Source organism: Macrobrachium nipponense, chromosome 1 (assembly GCF_015104395.2).
Source record: "Macrobrachium nipponense isolate FS-2020 chromosome 1, ASM1510439v2, whole genome shotgun sequence".
Taxonomy (NCBI): domain Eukaryota; kingdom Metazoa; phylum Arthropoda; class Malacostraca; order Decapoda; family Palaemonidae; genus Macrobrachium; species Macrobrachium nipponense.
Genome location: NC_087200.1, coordinates 14,549,982 through 14,572,502, shown reverse-complemented (window position 1 = coordinate 14,572,502; position 22,521 = coordinate 14,549,982). Strand labels below are relative to the sequence as shown.

The window sequence follows — 22,521 nt, the reverse complement described above, 5'->3', positions numbered from 1 at the left end:
AGAAATAGTATATATTTATTAGAAAATAGTACACATTTTCTGAAGACTTGATTACCACTAATTTTCAAATTAACATGAGAGAAAATGCATAACCAACCTCAAAAGTGCACTCGGTAAACAAACCAAGACACAAAACAACTTCTTGAAATATGATTTTCTCTACAAAGTATCAACAAATAATACAGGCATACTACCAATAGCCAATACATATATCTAAAAACACTTCTGGAAAATTCTAATTCTTCCACCAAACTCACTTTGCATGTGCCATAATAAGCCAACAGACAGTCATAAAGACCACCAAAGACTGAAGAAACTGCTATATTGCATACACACAAAATATTTGCCAGTTTGGGTTGCTGTGAATCAAATATGATATTGTTAAGATACAATAAAGTTTGTTCATACTTACCTGGCAGATATATATATAGCTGTATTCTCTGAAGTCCGACAGAATTTCTAAAACTTACGACACACGTAGTGGGAGTTAGGGTGGTTAGTACCCATTCCCGCCGCTGGGAGGCGGGTATCAGGAACCATTCCCATTTTCTATCAGATTTCTATCTCCACTGTCTCCTGAGGGGAGGTGGGTGGGTACTAAAATTATATATATCTGCCAGGTAAGTATGAACAAACTTTATTGTATCTTAACAATATCATTTTGTTCATGAAACTTACCTGTCAGATATATATATAGCTGAATCCCACCTTTGGCGGTGGGAGAGACAGAAAAAAGGATTTTAGAAAACATATAAATGTATATGATTGACATCTTGGTTCCTTACCTGTTAGCATAGCTGACTTCGTGATTACTGTCACCCAAGCCTGCTTCTGCTTCACTAGAGTTACCAACAAGGTAGTGACCTATGTAGTTGGTGCGCTCTAGATGATCTGTCAACGGGGACGGGACCACAATGTGACTAGACCATGACCATACTTCCGAGGGCAACGAGGCAAAAACCACCACCTAAGTTAGCCTAACAACAAACTCCCATATACCAAAGGCTAAAGGAAGGGACGACTGTACTCGGCAGCCGACCCTACAACCATAAACATACAAATATTAAAAACTCACCTACCCTTTTTCTATGGGAAAGGATGAGTGCTACCTCCTGCCCCCAAAATAGTGTCTGCGGCGACGTATGGTCCGAGAGAGTAACAGCTTTCATAGGTCGTTCTCACCTCCCGTAGGTAGTGAGAGGCGAACACTGAGTTACTCCTCCAAAAAGTAGCACTTAAAATGTCTTTAAGAGCCATGTTTTTCTGAAAGGCTATTGAGGTCGAAATAGCCCTTACTTCGTGCGCGTTAACTTTAAGTATTTTCAAGTCACTGTCTTTGCAAGAAGCGTGCGCCTCTTTAATGGTGTTTCTTAAAAAGAATGCCAGTGCATTCTTGGACATGGGCATGTTTGGTCTCTTGACCGAACACCATAAGTTCTCTGCAGAACCTCGGCAATCCTTCGTTCTACGAATATACTCTCTAAGAGCCCTAACAGGACACAGGACTCTTTCTGGCTCTTGACCAATGATCTCAGCCATACCCTTGATCTCGAATGTTCTAGGCCACGGATTGGAAGGGTTTTCGTTTTTGGCCAGAAACGACATATTCAAAGAGCAGACTGCATTATGCCCTTTGAAACCGACGTGTTTGCTGATAGCCTGTATTTCGCTAACTCTCTTCGCCGTCGCCAGAGCAGTTAGGAATACAGTTTTCTTCGTCAAATCTCGTAGAGACGAAGATGAAAGAGGTTCAAAACGATTTGACATCAAATATTTTAGGACCACATCCAGGTTCCACGAAGGTAGCTTCGGTAGTGGTACCTTGGTCGTCTCGAAAGATCTCAATAGATCATGGAGATCCCTATTGTTAGCGAGGTCAAGACCTCTATGGCGAAAGACTACAGATAGAACGCTTCTGTAGCCTTTAATAGTTGACACTGCCAACTTTAGATCTTGTTTCAGATAAAGCAAGAAGTCGGCGATGTTGCAATAAAGCGACCTTTTCTTAAGAACCCCTGCTGAAAAATGAGAGGCTAACTCCTCTGAGCCATCCCTGACGGCCTTGTCCATGCATGACAATACACTGGACAGCTCCCCCAAGCTGATCGAGTCTGGCTTACGAGATTGGTTGTCTAAGGCTCCAAGACACCAGTCTAAAAAGTTGAAAACTTCTAAGGACCTAAATAGTCCCTTCAAAAGATGGTCCAGTTCGGAAGTCGTCCAAGAAACCTTAGCCGATGCTAAAAGGGCCCTCCTTGAGGCATCCACCACGCTGGCGAAATCACCTTGAGCCGACGTAGGAACCTTCAATCCTAATTCCTCGCCTGTCTCATACCACATCCCTGCCTTACCGCTAAGTCTAGACGGAGGCAGGGCGAAAGTAGTTCTTCCTTTTGCTTTCCTAGACTCCATCCAGGCGTTTACCTTCCGGAAAGCTCTTTTCGTAGATAACGACGTCTTCATCTTCACGAAACCTGGAGACTTACTTGTCTTCGACGACGAAAACTGAGGAGGAGGAGAAGGAGGAGCAGCTGGCTGAAAAGTATCGCCAAACGAATCACGAAGTAGTCGTGCCAAAACTTGATAATCTGACGAGGCAGACGTAGCAGGTTGATCATCATCAACATCCTCCGAAGAACCGCTAAGTTCTCCTTCTTCCCTACCCGAGTGCAAGTCCGAAGGAAGAGGCAGAAGTCCTTTAGCTCCAAGTCTCCTATCTGAACGATGAAAAGAAGACGAGGGTAACGGATCCTTAACAGTAACAGGATCAGGAGTCACTTTTAGAGGCGAACGTGCCAAAGTCTCGGGAACCACATCCGAGTGACAGCGAACTTCCACATTCGCGTCCACAGAGGTCTTACTAGAACGTCTACGAGCGTCCATCTGAGCGTCCAATGTAGCGTTCTCTCGAGCGTCCAAATCAGCGTCCAACCGAGCGTCCAGCGAAGCGTCCAACGGAGCATCCATCAAAGAGACTCTTCTACCGTCCCGCGAAGCGTCCTTCCGAACGTCCAGCGAAGAAACTTGATCCACTGCCCGACTAACATAACGTTGAGCGTCCACACTGTCATGTCGCAGAGGTGCAGAACGCAAATCGTCGTCAGCAGAAGCGTCGAAGTCGGAACGCCGAGCGTCCTCTCTACGGGAAGGGAGAGGAGCCTGCAGAGAACTCTCTCTAACTTGGCGTCTACCGTCACCTCTAGCTGAACCCTGGGGAGCAAAACGACGTCTAGAGGGCGAAATATCAGAAGACGGGGACGAAAAAGGAGCCATTGGAGAAGACTGCTTAGATCTCTTGATAGGTAGTCTATCGTCTTTCCTTCGACGCGGGACCGTCTCCTTCTGTTTCAGTAAAGCGTCCAGTTGCCGCTGCATCGCAATGATGATCTCCGTCTGAGATGTCTCCTTACGCGGAGACGAGCTGCGCTTGTGAGAAGGAGAGGGGCGAGGGGACGCCTTCTTCCTTCTCCCAGGAACAGCCTTGGCTCTAGAGCGACTGGGGCGCTCGAGGGCGTCATCGTCGGATGACGTCCTATACTTCTTCTGGGGCGGAAAAGCTACGCTTTCCGGAGAAGAATGCCACTCAGACATAGCATGACGTGAAGCGTCCAGTTCTTGAAGAGTCCTCTTCAGAGGTCGCGAATCCGATCGAGATTCCCACCCCTTGCGCGGGGAGGACGCGTCGGAAGACGAGAAACAATCCTTAAGGATACGTGCTCGAGCACGCTCCTTAGCAGCCTGGGAAGCGTCCACAGGAACTGCTGAAGGGACGCCAGATCGGTGGGGGTTCCCCGTAACCCTCCTTCGGCCTTCGACATGCCCTCTCCCTGAGTCCTGGGAGTCCGGCAGAGGTCCCAGCCTAGAGGCGCTATAGGGCCGATCTGACGCCTCCTCCACTTCACTAGGGGCACTACACTGCACTTATTTTGCCTGTTTTCAAGGGCAAGCACTTTAGATTCAAGCGTCTTCAATGAATCTAGAATAAGCGAAAGGGCATTACCCTCCGCAGACACCACTTGAGGGCCCGAAGGCAACACTACAGGGTTAGGAGACACAAAATCTAAAGGAGGGTTAGAAGGGGATACATTAATACCCTGTCTGCTACCCGACTTACTCCTGGAGGAAGACCTCCTAATCCTATCACGTTCTAACTTCTTACCGTAGGATTCAAACGTCTTCCATTGCAAATCATCTAAGCTTTCACACTCATTACAGCGCAAATCAAATCTACACTCTTGCCCCCTACACCCTTTACACAATGTGTGAGGATCAACCAAGGCTTTTGGAAGCCTAACCTTGCATTCCACTTTCGAGCACACCCTGGCGCTAGCAGAACTACATCCAGACATTTTTAAGGGAAAAATCTAAGCCAAAATCAAAAAACAGTCCAAATCACGTATGCCAAGCTATCGATCCAATCAAAAAACCAAAAGTCAAGAGGATACTCAAGCAATATGAAAAGTTTTCCAAAATCCTGAGGCGGAGGTGTGTAAACAGGTGTTTACGACACCGGCGACAGAAGAAATCTGATAGAAAATGGGAATGGTTCCTGATACCCGCCTCCCAGCGGCGGGAATGGGTACTAACCACCCTAACTCCCACTACGTGTGTCGTAAGTTTTAGAAATTCTGTCGGACTTCAGAGAATACAGCTATATATATATCTGACAGGTAAGTTTCATGAACAAACTTAGGATTAAACAGTAGCCTTCATTAAATTATTTTTAAGCTGAGGAAAGCACTCTTATACAACTGTATTATTATAAAAATTACTTTCACGATATCATAAAATCATTTCCAGACACTCGTACATCCAGCCATTTGGTTTTTTAAGTAAAAGGGAAAAAAGGAGCAGTGTAAAGTTTGACAGCTATGTGGGAAGAGACCAAAGGGAATGGAATGGATGACAATAATAGTATGCAGAAAATAATATAGTAGGTGGGGCAAAATCCAATGATGAGGGAAAGACTTCAAATCCAACTTCTTTGCTATGCTGGATAAAACCCAAGGGGCTCTTGAAGAAAGGTTAAGGAACATAGCATTCCAGGCACCTGGTTAATTAAAAGCTGAGAAAAAACTCAAATAAAACAGAAAGGTGCCCCGAATTCAGCTACTGCATAAAGTAAGCCATGCACTGCACACTTGTGTAACATAGGCTCTTGCTGTATCTCTTTATCCCCTATTTATACAGCTTTCTACTTTCTTATTTTCAATCCATGTCTTGTGATTTCTTCTGAAACTGTTAATCAACTCTTTAAGCTTCATCTTCCAATTCTCATTCTCTGTTTTGAAGAAAATTTGTTCGGTCAAGCCCATAGGCTAAGCCTCCTGGAAAGGTATTTCTATCCACTTACAACAGTCGACTCCCCGTATTAGTGTAACTCAAGATTCTTGGACTCACCCATTATTCGCGGGGAAATTCATGCTGTTTTTATGGAAAAATATGCACTAATTACTGTGAGAAATATTCACTAATTACTGTATTTTCATATTTTAGTGACTAAATGCAGTTTTTTAAAATAAAACTATTATAATAGTCAGTCATAAGCAGTTTTAAAGGGTTTTTTTTGCGTTTGAACTATCAAAATTGGCAGTTACTATAAATGTTTTTAGAGGGGTTCTGAACATTCGGAGATTTTAGTTATTTGTGTAGGGGGGAGTCTGGGACGCATCCCCTGCAAATATGTGGGGTTTACTGTATTGCTGCATTTAACCATTCCATAGTATGTAATTGCATAGGAATGTTGGCTTCATATTTTCTGTAAGGAGTTGGCAAGGCAACACTGACTCCACTCTAAGACCACATAACATGAAATACTTATTATGCAGAGATGTCACGGACAACCCGAGGAGGATGACTTAGGCTGAGGTAGCATTTTACAAGGGGATCCAATCAGATCATATTAGACTACATGCCTAAGGTTGACATCCCCAAAGCATGAACTGGAAGGGTCAACTGCATCACAAAGAATTTGTCCTGAGAAATTGTTGGCAATGACAGTACAATTACAATCATCATCAATCTCTGACTACAGGCAGTCCTTGGTTATCGGCGATCCGGTTTTATTGGGCTTGTCTAGCAACTTAAAACCAGCAGTTTATGGCACCATAAAAGGCCGAGTTCTGGTCAGCGGCGCCATACATACCTAACAGTTTGTTATATTATTAACAGTAAAATTCTTTGGAAAAACAGGCAATGAAATTATTATCATTATAGTTAGGATCTTTGATTTGTATTTATCATCAACACTCCTAGTGTTGTTACTTGTACTGGTACGTACTGAGAGAGAGACCCTCAATTGATGTGTAATATCTGCAGGGTCCAGGTGTGGTTGCTAAAACTGACATGCATGATACTGCATACATAAAAGGTATGATGTCAATTCCAGCAGGCATTTAACAGAATCCGACAGCACTATATGCGTATTAGCACTGTAAGGTATCAGACAAAGGAAACATGTCTTTTACATTTCAAGTTTCAAGAACTCTCTACCATTCATTGCCATCCAGGCTGTGTCAATGCCTTCCAGCCTAACAGACTTAGCATCACTAGTATACTTGCCAGAGAATCAAGGTCCATCTCATCACCACCATAAGCGGTCATTTTTCCTTCATGTTTTGGCAGCATTTTCTATAAGTAATCAATATATTGTACACTGGCATAACAATAAAAAGGCCTTTGAAGAGAGAAACCAGTTTTTAGCTACACTACTTGTACAAGATAATTTAATCTTGAACAGGTTTTTTTTTTACACAGCATTCCTTCAGTCACAACACGAGTGTTAATGAATTTTAATTCCTGGGTATTTTCATACATTTAGCAAGCAAACCAAACACGAAGTAACCATTAAATATCTGTTGTCAGCAGGTGGCTTCCATCTATCAAGGGCATTCAACCTTCACTAAATGCCCAAGGGTGATACCCCATAGATGGTTACTACTTCAGTTTCAGATGAAAATTTCCACTGCCTATATCAGGTTTAACAGAAATACAAATGGGAAAAAAGACTATATCTTGTGAGAAAACATGGCCCTGAAGAACATGCACATACAACAAACCCATCACCCCTCCCCCCCACGAGTTCCTTAGCAAAACTTTGGAATGATGCAGGATAAAACAATTTAATAAAAAACTAAATTCAACATTATCATCTTATGCATTATATTGCAGCTATGGGGAGAACCACCCTCTCAAAGGGATAAACAATACTGTAAATGAGTAACACAGTTTAAACTGAACTTAAAATAATGCATTGTATCAAAGGGAGAAAAATTAATTTAAAAAAACTATCATGTCATAACTTGTGACATAGGAAAACAAGTACACAAACAAATTAAATTTTTAAATTAATGAAAGAAAACCTATTACTAAAAACTCCCATAACTCGTTGCATTCCAGCACAACTGTTTGATACTTTGCACACTTGAATTCCAAGCACCTCCCACTCTGACATCATGTCCATATACTGCATACTAACCTTCCTCATGCTCAGGGTCAGCATGGCTACCTGCAGCTTGTTACTAAATTGAGTATGTGAAGAAAAGATTCCTGATTCTCCAAACTAGGAGCAAGGCAAATTGTACCATGGAGATACACACACACACACACACCCCTACAAATGATATTGTTCATATAACTGTAAAACAACCACAGTACATGAGGTTATGCTTGTTAGCAATTAAAATATGTTTCATAAAATACTTGAAAAAACATGGCTGTAATGCACTCACAAGGTAATGAAATATTCAATACAAACCTTTCTTGCATAAAGGATAAACAAACAAAACATTGTTAATGAGTGGTGTACATGATGAGGAATATAAAAAAATTGCATAGTAAACATACAAATATCCTGCAAATAGGCCATAAAATCAACCTCTGAATACTGAACTAACCAATAGCTCATTATTCACAACAAGAACACCTTGATTAAGGGAACCACAGACAGCAATCCAAATATATTGGCAGATGATCCGTGACTATTCAAACTAGTGTGCGTAAGTGACATACTCTATACGAATCTGTAATAGAGGTTAGCATGAACTGCAAAGACACTTTTCAGGTAAAACCTTGATTTTGAGACACTAGTTACATCCACCCACTTCATGCAAACGGGAAACAGTATATATAAGTATTTCATGTTCACACTCATATATGTTATAATCACCAAATTATTAGTGGTTTAACTAACAGAGTATGCACTCAAGATCATTTCCTTCAGATATGACACTAAATAAATAAAATACTAATCTATCAAGCAACTCCTAGTATAGTTCAAACCTAAAGCAAGCATTATTTATAAAGAAAAAGACAAACAGCAAAATAAACTTCCTTAGCCTTTTTCAAATAACTTACTGTGCGATAAGTTACTAAAATACCATACTAATGTCTCAATTTTTGAAAGTAAATTGTATTTTTCCTAACTGTACAAACCTGAGGTTGTTTACATTAGGAATTACTTTTGGCATTGCTGGAAAACGGCTGTTAAACTCTTGAACAAGGTAGTTAGGCAGTAACTACCATCCAGTAGGCAGAAATACCTATCTGCCCAGATGTAAACATTCCAGTATGCCTCAACGGAACAGGTTTCCACCTTCCTGTTGAGCTGGGTGGCAAACAAGTGTATGACTGGACACCCTATAAGCTGAAAGGCCTTTACACCACGTCTTGGTGTAGGGACCAATCGGTTCCTATCACCCAACTCCAGCGGCTGAGCTTGTCTGCCACTATATTCCTCTTGCCTGGAATGTACCTGGCTGACAGCTCTACTGAGTGAGCTACTGCCCACTTATGCACCTGCATTGTAAACTGGTGTAGCTCAAAAGAGGCAAGTCCCCCTTGCTTGTTGACAGATGCAACTACTGTGGTGTTATCGCTCATCAACACCTCAGTTTCCCCTCAATCATTCCCAAAATGCTTGGAGGGCCAGGAAGGCTGCCTGGAGTTCCAGGACATTGATGTGAAGGCTCTTGTCATGACGGTTCCACACTCCTGCAGCCAGCAACTCCTCCAGGTGTGCACCCCATCCCTTGTACAATGTGTCTGAGAACAGGAGCACATCCAGAAGGGGAGTGGACAGATCCACTCCTATGATGATGTTCCTGTCGTCTAGCCACCAATCCAAGTCTTCCCTTACTTCCTGCGAGAGAGAAACAAGGAAATGACTGAAAATCCTGTGACTGGGACCAATACTTCCATGAGGGACCAGGTTCTCCAATGATGACAGGTAACCAATCACGACTTGCCAAAGACGAGCAGGTTGTTCCTGTCTTGACAGGAAAGGCCACGCTGCCTCTTTGAGCCTGCTGACACGAGAATCTGAGGGGAAGACCCTTGCTGCTACCGTGTCTATCAGCATGCCCAGATAAAACGTCCTCTGCTTGGGTTTGAGATGATTCATGGCCTGTAGCAACTAGACTAACCACCAATCGTCAAGATACCTCAAAAGACGTATCCCATGCAAATGTGCCCAAGCCGAGACCAGGTTGATCACGCTCATGAACACCTGGGGAGCAGTCGAGAATCTGAATCATAGTGCCTTGAACTGGTAGACCGCTCCCCCGAGGATAAAGCGGAGGTACTTGCGGGATGACCAATGGATGGGTACTTGAAAATATGCATCCTTCAGGTCCAACGTAAGCATGAAGTCGTTCTCCCTGATTGAGGCCAACACTTAACGTGCTGTCTCCATCATGAACCGAGTCTGGCAAAAGAATCGGTTCACAGGAGAAAGGTCTGTGACCGGTCTCCAACCCCCCCGACGCCTTCTCTACGAGAAAGACTCGGCTGTAGAAACCGGAAGACCAGTCTGACACGACTTCTACAGCACCGTTGCTCAGCATCATCTGTGCTAATTCTACTAGTACTTGGTGTTTCAGTGATCCCACTACATACAAAGGAAGACAGACTGGGTGGTTGGTGAGGAGGTAGCAGAGACTTGAAGGGGAGTAGATAACCCTCCGAAAGGACATCCACTACCCAAGTCCCTGCTCTGTATCACTGCCAAGTTTCCCAATGGCTCGATAGGCAACCCCCCCCACCAATGGCAGCAGCTGGAGAGGAACGCAGAACCTAGCGTTTCCCCTTCTTCTTACCCTTGCCGCCCTTCCCCAAAGGCAAGGTTGGCAGAAAGGGGTGTGATGGCGCTCCCTTCAAAGAGGAAGAAGGAGGCTGGGACATTCCTCGGGCTACCTTTGCAGCAGACTTCTTTGGGGCCAAAGAAGAGCTAGCCAAACCCGAAGGTCTAGCCACAGTAGAACGCAAAGGTGCAGAAGCCTTCGCAACTGCCTGGTGAACAAGTCAGTCCTTATCGCCATCCTGATGCTTGTTCACTGCAGCATCTACCTCTGAAGCGAGCAGAGACCCTAAAAGGAGCGTTACCCAGGTCCACGGCTGCAGCCCCCCTTGACTCATCAGAGGATAAAGTGGAGAGAGGCCTCCCCTGAAGGAGTGGCTGAAAGTAAGGGACGGTTGCCAGGAGAGGTATGAGGAAGAAGGGTTTGCAATATTATGAGTGGTTGGGGGCGAATTACTTGCTATCGCGGGTTTAGGTTCCTCACATACCTCCTCCTCCCTGCTAACTTCCCCCACTGAGCAACAGACCACAGGGAACACCCAGCACACATTATATCTCCACTACATTCACGCCCTCGGCAGGAGGCACTAGGGGAGTGAGGATCTACCTCAAACGAAGCGCGGGTCTTCCCGCGCTTCTTGCAGTCTACCCTGGGACAGCGCCTGCTGGGGGCAGAGGGCAACAAAGGCTGCAAATCTAGGGTTTGCTGGGGATTCATAATACACAAGCAATCCACAATTATGCAAAGAAAAAGGAATAATCCCATCGGGACAGAAGATGAAGACAACAGCGTAAACAACAATCAGGCAGAGAGCAGTGAAGAACATGTCCTTCCACGACAATGGTCGAAAGCAAATTGGAATGTTTACATCCAGTCAGAGAGGCTATCAACAACTAGACCGGTAGTTAACTATCAAACCGCCTTGTTTGAAGAATTCAGCGGCCGTGTCCAGGCTACACCTTAAATAATTCCTATCCACTGTGACAGCAAAAAGCAAATTGGAATGTTTATGACTGGTTGGAGGCAAACGTCTTTCCACTGCGACGGCCAAAAGCAAATTGGAATGTTTATGTCCAGTTGGAGGGACTCAACAACCAGACCGCCTTGTTTGAAGATCTCAATGGCCGTGTCCAAGCTATCCCTCAAGCAATTCCTGTTGTAAAGTTTCTTCTCAGTAAATTACACAAAGCGTAAATGTAAATGTCAAACAAATATACTGTCTCATCCTTACATTAAAAAGCGAGAGTAAGAGATAAGGGCGTATATACACCCTTGCCACCAACCTTTAACACACATAAGGGAAAGGCAGCTATAATAGATTCACATCAAACGTGCTTCTGATTTCTAGGTCTGTCCCTTACGATGCTCCTGATTGGCTATTGATAAGCCAATCACAAGGCTGGAAACTCTCAGTCTCTTGAGAGTTCACATAAGCAGGATGTATCTTCTGACCTCTCTTTCAAAAATTACAACTCTCATTACACCTCAGTTTTACCTGCAGAAAAGGAGTATATCTGAATTTCATCACTAAACATCTTCAAGCCAATGATTTAAGGATATAAGAATTATGAAGATAATTGTAATATATAATCAAAAGGAATAATGAAAGGGATATAAGAGGACTGACTGTAGGAAGGAAAAATCAATGGGATGAATGAATTTCCTCCATTAGGTATCAATATCTAAGTAATAATCTTTTTCACATAAAGTTTCCACTATAGGATATGAAAGGGTGATGGTGAAAAGGAGTGACGATAATGAAGTCTTCATATTCTTTTTGCCCCAAAAGACTTCTTCTATCATGGGGTCGTGATCATGATGATGACATCATCGAGTGATCACGTGAGCAGCACCTGACTACACAAAGATAAGAGAGTGAGATTAATATTCTTAATCTTTTGCTTTTTATTTCCACATTGATAGCCCTACCTATGATCTTCTTGGTAGCATTGTTTTCCATGAAATTTAAGCTATAAAACTGCATGAAGCACAAGATGATAAATGATGAATGCACTGGGATCTCATGTAAAGAATGAAAGAATATATGTACTTTATAATAAGAATTTCATGTTAATCTCACTACAAATATTTTAGCATTAATCACGTCTGGCTCAGCAATATTATTTATTATTTAATAATATCTGGCCAATATTCATATTGGTATTTAATAGAAAAGATGCAGGAATGTTTTATTTTTATTTATAAAAAAACAGGCATTCTGGTGGCTGGTGTATCAGTGTGTGTTTATGCAGAGTTTGTTGACTTCTATACTGGTATACAGGAAGACTGGTCTTATTCAAGCAGGGTTCATCTCCTGGTATGCTGATATATAACTGGTTGTGGCCGGGCAGGGTTCGTCGTTGGGTATTCAGGATGGTATTTTCTAGTTCTGCTGGTATTATACTTCTTTTTGTTGACATGTTTTGACCTCCCCGCAGGTCATCATCGGGATGAGATAGCAGAGGAACTGGAGAAGCAGCGTACTGTTGGCAGTATTTTAGTGGCTCAGCTTAGGTGTTGATTTCTCTCTGGCTGAGCCGGATCCTAGTACATGGATGGTTGCAGTTCTTCTTGAATGCAACCCCTGTTATTCTTGGGAATGGGTGCTGGAATTCCTGGCATCCTGCAGATATTCCCGATTGGCTGGCACGTTCTTGGGACTATTTGCAACCATTTTTCAGGGTGGCAGTGAGGAGGAGAAAAGTTTCTTGTGTGATGTTCAAGTTTGACTTCTCCCTCCCAATACACAACACTTCCAGAAGACATTGGCAGTGGTGGTTGATTGTCTGGTCAATAATTTCGATATTAGGGATAATATCGTTCCTTTTAATTGTCTTTTTCTGGACAGTCCTAGAGTGATTAGGAATGGCCCTTTCTTGGGTGTGACAAAAGATCCAAGTTTGTCTACTGCAAGGGATTAAACCTTCATACTAAACTGGGTCTCTTTCTGTTCATCAAGACGTTATTAAGGGGAGGTGGTGGTCTTGGCAGTGTTAATGGTGAACCTTAGGCAGCTGTGGGTGTGGACGGGCGTTTCAGCTGCTCAATTTCTTCCGCAGAGTTGGTGCTGGCAAAGGTGTCATCGATGACACCACATATATACCTTGGCTTGTTAAAATTCTGGAAGACCCTCTGTTCCATGGTGCCCATGTAGAAATTGGTGAAGAGGACTCAAAGGGGAGAACCAATCACCACCCCGTCTATTGAGGTATACATGTGGCCTCAGTGGTTGGAGAAGGGGGCCTTCTTAGTGCAAACAAGGGAACCCCTTGCACCCCATTTTAAGCCCTGATGTACCAGTTGGCTAAGAAGCTCAACACCATCTTGACTCCATATGTCCCAGAGCTACAGTTTGAAGTTGTCGATGGAATTCTTGGAATCCCTATGAGCAGCACCCCCAAAAAGGATGCATTACTTCAATGAATATTGAGTCCTTGTTCACCAACGTCCCCATCGATGAAATCATACAGGTGATCTTGGACCGGGGGTACCCTTGAACATCCTGTAGCACACCCTTCAATCCCTATTAGAGATTTCGCACCAAGAAGGCACCCTTCTCCAACCATCGAAGCCCCATCTATACCCCAATAGACATGCACTACATCGATGACACCATCAGCGACAACTAAGCGGAAGAAATCGAGCCCTGCATATTGGGAAGAAGCCAAACTTGAATATCACGCAAGAAACTTTTCTCCTCTACACTGCAGTGCAAAGGATAGCTGCAAATAGTCCCATGAATGTGCCAACGTATCAGGAACATATGAAGGATGCCAGGAATTCCAGCACCCATCCCCAGGAACACCAGAGTTCTCGCACTCGAGAAGAACTGCGACCATCCACGTGGAATCCTAGACTTCACCCGAGACCAGCTCAGCCAATGAGAAATCAACACCTGAGCTGAGCCGCTTTAAAAGCCACCACCAAGACACTGCTTCTCCAGTTCCTCTGCTAACTCATCCCGATGATGACCTGCGAGGAGGTTGAAACACGGTGACAAAAAGAAGCATAATACTACCAGCAGAACTAGAAAACACCATCCTGAATACCCAACGTGAACCCTGCCTGGCCACGGCCAGTTATATTAGCATACCAGGAGACCGGTCGGTCATCCAGCCTTCCTGTATACCAGTATAGGAGAGCTGATGTTTGTCAACAAATGAAGCAAACCTGGTGCATGCACAGTGTGCTGGTGGGCAAAAGTGAACATGACTGATAGCGTTCTCACTTAATTTAACTTTGTCAAGTGTTTTGTGCACACTGGACATATATGGCAGGGTAAGGTTTCTTTCTTGCTTATAACACTGTATATGTATGTATTCTTATGCAGTCTTGTATTAATTAGGAATGTGCCCAAGTATCGGTATCAGGGGTTTTGTCTAGTTTTTTTACTATCAGAATCAGTGAATTTCTGGCCAATACCAGCCGATACTTTTGTCATTAGTATAGGAATTTAAAACCCTTCTAGGATTCCTAAAATGTACAGGCCGTCCCAGGTTTGCGACGGGGGTCCTGTTCTTGAGACACGTCGTAAGCTGGAACATCGACGAAAATCATCAAAAATTCCAAGAAAACCATACTTTTAATACTTTGGTTATTTTAAAACTATGTAAACTGCATCTGTATTGTCTTTTTCATAAAAACACTTCAATTTTTTATTATTTTGCCTTTTTGGAGTAATATTTCTTCTGTTGGATCGGCGTCATAACCCTAGAACGTGTCATAAACCTAGAAATAATTTCTGATGAATTTAATAAAAAGTGTCACAACCTTGGAACGTTATAAGCCGAAACCGTCATAAACAGGGGACTGCCTGTATATATTAACAAAGCTATATATATAGGCATATAATTGTAAATAGGTTCCTTGTTTATCTTTTAAAAAACAGATGGGATCTTAATATTGTACAGTGCATTTAACAATTTATTATTGTAATTCTGATTTTAATTAACTATGGTTGTGTCTATCTCTATCAGTAAGGAGTCATTGCCATTCTGTTGGAGTTGGGTACTATTTTAACTTATGCAGTACAGGTATGGTATAAGTGAATGGTGCAATAAGTTACTGTACTGCCACTGCAGCAGCTTAGAATTAGACCCATGCAGTTTATATAACCCTATTATATATATGAACTTTCAACTTTTGAACCTTCAACATACAATAACCAGTGAACAAGAATGATTTTAGTAACAATATATATTCTTCTAAATAACAGTAGTATAGAGGTAACAGGTATCGGTATCGGCTTTAAAAGTTGGCTTTGTCATCGGCCAAAAATTTGGTATAGATACATCCCTAGTATTAATTTCTTAAAATGTGAAAAAATATTCTCAAAGTTGTATTTGTTTTAAGTTTTTCAGTCTGTTACCTTCACTTACCAAGAGAGAAAAAACATTCCAAGGCAACAAAAAATATCAAATAAAATAAATATTATTTTGCTTTCCATAAAGGTTTAGAATCCAGTACTAGTTTAAAAAACTTTCACATGAGGGCAAGCCATCTGTGTCACTACCCCCTTAATAGTGGAATGGTCCATCTGAAAATTATTGGTCTTTTATCTCGATTCATTTTCTGTGAATACCAACTGTAGCTCCTGTGAGGTCCATCATTATTTTTTACTCTAAAAACATGTTAGTATAATATTATTGGTATATGGGTTAAAAATAAATATACAGGCAGTCCCCGGGTTACGACGGGTTTGGGTTACAACGTTCCGAGGTTAAGGCGATTCTCAATTATATTCATCAGACATTATTTCCAGGGTTACGACGCATGTTCCAGGGTTACGGCGCCTACAACACTCATCTGGCAGATGAAATATGACACCAAAAATGCAAAATAATCAATATTTGAAGTTTTTTTTTTTAATGAAAAATGCAATAAGAATGCAGTTTACATAGTTTACAATGCACCCAAAGCATTAAAAGTAAGGTTTTCTTAGGACTGCCTGTATAGGAATGTAATGGAGTAATAAAGTTTCAAATTTTCTATGTAGTGAAATCGAATGCATTTTGAGCAGTCTTCCGAAACGAGGTAAACGAAAACATGTAAATCTGAATATTTCAATACACAAATACTTTTATGCTCTAATATTTTGCATAAGATTACGTATACTATTTCATAAAGATCAACTTCCAATTGAAAGATAGAATGAATTAGAAACGTATGGGTGAAAACTTTTGTTCATGTGTTAGTGGCTCAAAAATATTATTGAATGTCACTCTGAGCAGTGGTGGGCGCTTGGTAAATGAATGATAGTGTAAACATGGCTATTGTGAGGGTCTTTTGAACTTAGTAATATTACTCATTTACTGAGCAAGTGCTCTAACTTATACCTCCTTGGCAATTTAGGCCAGGTTACGAGGTGCTCTGTCCCACTGCTCTCTTTCATCTTAATTCTCTTTAACCCTTGCATGAGTTGGTCAGATAATGGCTACCAGCCACTTATTTCTCCTTTCCTTGTCACTTTTGCTGGGAATACAATGCCAGAATACTAGGCTTCCCTTTCCCTACCTATTCATGCATCCTACAACAACACACGACTGAATCATTGCTTAGAAATAAGGCGCAGATTAACTTGATAAGTAATCAACATTCATCTGATACAGTAGTGAAGTAGAAAGGCTTTTAGCCCACCAGCAAATGGACCTTGCCACAAGAATCCCTGGTTTTTTAAAATAAAAATAAACATTTCCACATACTTTCTATTAAATACCGATATGAATATTGGCCAGTTATTAACCAATACTGCTGAGCCAGAAAAATTATCATATATAAGATTATAATAATAATAATACGTATAGAGCTAATGTGAAACTGTGGGGTTTAAATGGCTGAACAACAGATCCTAATACTGTATAGTGAATTCTAATTGTATTTCATAACTGATAACAAGAAACAATGATAAAAGATTTTAAACTGGACAGGGGGAAGTGAGCAACTTATGTCACCTTTGAAGAAACTGTTGGATTCTTTTTTTAGATAAGTGTAATAAGAAGCAGTTATAGGTTACAGTGTAAGCTTCTAGCTCAATCCAACTAGAAGTGTATCTATTAGCTAAGCTTAATGCTTTGACTGTCAAAAGGCAGTAAGCCAGTTCAAAATGACAGGCATAGGTTCTGCGAAAGAAAAAACCTAACCTTTACTTGAATGAACTACTTAGGTCCCCATTCAGAGGGACCATCATTCTGAAAACTACCCTCAGCTTTAAATATAGCAAAACTGAAGATTAGGTACTTCTGCACCCTCCAAGTTTGGTAAGTAAGCAGGCAAAATGGGCGCAATATTCTGTACATGGCCTTTGGGAATGAATGTAAAAATAAACAAAACGACTGGAAATATAAACACAAACAAAAACTAAAGTAAAAGTGGTTTTACATCAGACACAACTGAATCGGTAGGCCCCATTATATCCTCTAAATCAAACTCATTGAATAAATATTACATAAAACATAACAAAATTGTTGGATAGTCCCTACTAGGGTAAACGACCAGGCCGCAACATAGCAGCCACCTCTCCCGGAACGCGGCCGCTTCCCGAAAAAGCACTTGAATTACACAATTAGCCTACTATTTAGCAACTTTGGAAAAAACACTTCTTTCGAGAGGAGCGTAGAAGTCTCAGTGTGCTGCCTGGATGGCCCACAACCCTTGACTGATGCTCATGGCAGCAAATTCAAACACTTTATTGGGAAGGTGGCCACATTCCAGGACAGGTGACTGCTACTGTGTCCCAGTCATTGACCCTATAGGTAGGTATGCCATTATTATTGAAAACAAAATCGTCATATACCTAAAGACACGGCAAGACAGTTTTCCTACCTAGCTTAGTTTAGCATTCCACGTCGCCTCTATGCAACATCAAGCAACAGCCAGTTGGCCAAAGGTTGCCATACCTGGCCTACTTCCTGACCAGCTATACTTAATACCACATCGACCTTAGCATCCAAAGGCCTATGGCTTATTTACGCATCAGACAGACATATAGGTATAAAGACATCGGCCTTAAGGCCTATTGGACCAATTGTTACCTAGGTACAAATTACTATAGCTAGTATGTCCTTTTCCATCCTTACTGATTTTCATTGCCTGCGTATTAATGCGTAAATTAAATATATATCTAATGTACATCACAGCCCACAAAGGCCTAAGAATTCACCAAACCAGTAGGCCTCTATACGAAGAAAATACTACGCCTACCGAAAGGTATATTTTACATGTCTGCCCTATGAAAGACGGGGAAGTAGTGACTTAAGTCTCTCGAATTTGGCCCTTGGCTTCCAAATTTGGGGGGAAAAAAACATAGCAAGCCTCTTATTAATAAAGGATAGTGTAGGCCTACCTGCAACTTGATTAGGCTTAAGGTAGTAAGGACGCTAAGCCTAAAATTCTATACAGATTGCTTAAAATTTTAAATTTCACTGTTTTAAGGAGCCTTTGCACAGAAAAAATGAATAGGTGGGTAATTTTGCCAGTTACGAATACTAATATAATACAAAAATGTAAAGATAAAGTTATAAATTTGATAAAAATAAATCTTAGCGTAGAGTTTCACTCGTTCTCTCATCATGACAGGTTCTTCCTCTTCTTCTTCTTCGCTTTTGTTGTTGTGCGAAATTTCGGATCATGCACAAAGCTCTCTCTTAAACACCTGTTTTACCTCTAACGGCCATTAATTAACCGTTCATACAATACACCAAACGATAATTCACCAATTCCACTCTACTCCAATCACTTTATTTAATATATTCACTCATCCGATGCGTTAAAATTCCCCCCAACGATTCTCAACATACACCGACCAAGAGCGTTGGCGTTACACCTTTCGACTACGAAGTCAGAACCATAACTAAAGCTTCTACACAACATCAACAGCGAATCAGCGACAGCGACGAAGGGGAGGAGATATTCCACCTCGCTGAAGCAGGTCTGCCAACTCGCATAAAATAGTTATGTTTCCTACAATTAAACTCTACAATCACAAATCACAAGTCATTAACGTCGCGCAAAAATGCCGTTATCGCCACAAGCAGAGGCTTATTTTTGTGTGTGTATTAGTACCTACGTCTTGGCACTTTCAATTTCTTTTTCCTGATTAAATAATACATGTAAACAATCTCCTAATCGTACGCATGTTTTTTTCCTCATCAATATCGTATTCACAATCTTGTACTACACTGATGATGCGAATTGTATTGCTTCCATATTATACATTATCATTCAAAAAATTATTCCATGATATAAAACGAAGAGATTATCAGAGACGAAGCCAAAATCTTATCGCAGGATTTCTTACCAGACGTTGGTTGTTTTGATTTGGTAATTAATAGCACTTGAATTAACAGACCACCACTGTTCTCGCATGGCAGACACTTCAAGCATTCAAGGATACTTTTACCTATGGCGACCTAAGCTATAAAGTTTCTTAGACGCTATATTTAATGATGAACATTGAAAAGCAACCACCACTTGTTAGTTTAAAAAAACATTCCGAATTTAGTATTTTTTATTTGGAATTTAGAATTAATGTACGTTGTATAAACTAATTACGGTAGATTTTTTATATGCAATGGGCAATCCACGTACATAAATTTGATTATCTGAGTTGCCGACGTGTTAATTTGATAAAGATGGAAAACACGTCGACAGCCAAACACAAAAGTCAACTAACTATTAGGCACCCAGTCAGTGCTTGTGCAAACAGAGGCACGCTGGATTTTATTGTTTCTACATATCCATAAATGCCCCTTAATGTACAATTCCCTTAAATTTGGGAATAACTTACAAGCGAAGGGAATTATATATACGAGTATGATATAAACGCACCTTGACCCAGTGAGGACTGAACCTACTCTCTTTGGTTTTGATAAACATGTGGGTAGTAAACTTATCCAATATGGATATCAGGTGTCATATACACTTGTGTGTGTGTGTGTGTGTGTGTGTGTGTGTTTTAGTAAGGGTCATAAGGGTAAAAAATCATATCATTAAGTATCCGAACATGGCCGACTAACTGATCATATTGGAAAACAACAGCAACAACAACAACAACAACACACACACACACACACACACTTCAAAGGCCACACAATACCAAGCAAAAAGCAGCATCGTGGACACGAATTTAGAACATGTAATTTCTGTTGGTGCTCCAGTTATTGAAAGCATGTGGTAGTATCTCCTTTCAGTCATCACTGAGACTACAATTGTGTGTGTATGTGTGTGTGTGTGTGTGTGTGTGTGTGTGTGTGTGTGTCTGAAGGACATTGGACACTGTAAAGGATGACGTGGGAATTCGATCATGGCCAAGGATCAATCTGAAATCGACAACAGGACAAGGCCGCTACAGAGGCAAACTTTTTCATTAATGTTCTCTCTCTCTCTCTCTCTCTCTCTCTCTCTCTCTCTCTCTCTCTCTCTCTCTATACAATATATTATATATGAATAACTTGATCACGAAGTATATAAAACGTGATGCTATGTTCAAATAAAGGTTTTTGCCGCGAAGGAAAATTGAAAGCGAGATAGCCAAGAGCTTTCGGTCTAGCACGACCCTTTACTAAGGCATAGTAAAAGGTTGAAGAGAAATGTGGAGATACATAGGCTATATATATATATATATATATATATATATATATATATATATATATATATATATATATATATATATAAAGGTTTTTGCCACGAAGGAAAATTGAAAAGCGAGATAGCCAAGTGCTTTCGGTCTAGCACGACCCTTTACTAAGGCATAGTAAAAGGTTGAAGAGAAATGTGGAGATACATAGGCTATATATATATATATATATATATATATATATATATATATATATATATATAAAGGTTTTTGCCACGAAGGAAAATTGAAAAGTGAGATAGCCAAGAGCTTTCGGTCTAGCACGACCCTTTACTAAGGCATAGTAAAGGGTCGTGCTAGACTGAAAGTTCTCGGCTATCTCGCTTTTCAATTTTCCTTCGTGGCAAAAAACCTTTATATATATATATATATATATATATATATATATATATATATATATATATATATTATATATCCTATGTATCTCCACATTTCTCTTCAACCTTTTAATTACTCTTAGTGCATACTATACATAAAATATATCTATTTTCTTTCATTAGCATATCCAATCTTCACTTCCATAGAGAGGAGTTGGTTCAACAATCTATCATAATCATACATTTCCAACCTTGACTGCAACAGATATAACCTAGTCTCATCCCAGTCTTATCATTCAGTTTTACATTGCAACTAAATTCATTTTTCCCTTCAATAAACTTCCTATTTATTGATTTATTTATCTCTGTGTGTGTGTGGTTCGCCTAAATAGGATGGTTTTAGAGTGTAAAAAAAAACTCATTGGCCACTACCAAAATCCCTAAGCATTTACTTTCACATCTTTTATCTGATTCATAATGTGTACTGTATAAAAAATTAAAATAACAACACTAACAGAACGTTACGTGATCCCAAGTATGTCAGGTATGAACGCACCGGAAATGGACACGTAATTTCAATGCATTTCTGAAGACATCACACTAAAATGTATCACTATGGGCGGCTCGGTCATAATTTAGTGCGGTGGAGTTGGACAGAACAGGTTTACCTGAGGTTTTGTACACGGCAGCTCACTTATTGAAAAGCGTTGAAATTATATTTTTGGAAACATTCAAGAATTGACGTTTTGACCTATGCACTGTATAGTAGGAATTCGAAAAAATGGGAAATATCCTGGATTCAAGTCGATAATTCCAGGTCTTACGCGAAATACACGACTTCTAAACATTGAAGACATTTTTCTCGAGACAATAATATAATATTATTATAGATTTTGACTTTAACAACACGCAGAGTATTCTTGTTTAATAACGCGAATACCAATGAAAATCGAGACACGAAAAAGCCGGGAGAAATGTTCAAATTGGGAGGCGTAATCATTCATAAATGTAAGGGGTGGGACGCATACAGGAGACACTCACCTGTGCTACGTCTGGCACCGGCGAAGTTGAACATTAATTTTGTTTCTTGGTTAAGAAAAGGCAAATGATAGCGAGTGATCTATAATAGATTAATCTTACTGTTTCTTGCATTACTTTTACTATTTGGTAGCTTATGTATCAAAATATGCACCCGTGCCTGCTTCGAACCAAATTCCTGTGTTTCGGACACTTTCATCTCCTCTGGGAGGCTGCAAAGGAAGATGCCACAGGTTTCGTCTATTTTACCCACGAAGCAAGAAGCCTGTACGTAGCTTTCTCTCATGGCAAAGTAGGTAGAAACAAAAGTGGTACACCGAATTCCTCCTCACATACTTCCTACATTACAGTCTATACGAAGTCTGAAGTGAGTTCAGCCGACTCGCCGTTTCCAACGGTCGTATTTTAAACAAAGAGAATTTTTTTTTTAACCTGTCGAGGGAAGGACATAGAGTTA

At 40.9% G+C, this 22,521-nt stretch overlaps 1 protein-coding gene across 2 annotated transcripts in view; it reads right to left on the bottom strand.

Annotated features, from left to right (window-relative positions):
• LOC135219141 (protein phosphatase 1 regulatory subunit 16A-like) overlaps positions 1 to 18,957 on the bottom strand; it is a 73,699-nt gene extending 54,742 nt beyond the window's left edge. Inside the window, exon 1 of one of the 2 annotated variants that reach the window (XM_064255648.1) lies at positions 18,872 to 18,957. The gene's annotated coding sequence lies outside the window, so the exon portion shown is untranslated. The remainder of the gene's footprint in view (positions 1 to 18,871) is intronic. The other variant, XM_064255647.1, reaches the window with a different exon arrangement.
• Between the last annotated feature and the right edge of the window lie 3,564 nt (positions 18,958 to 22,521).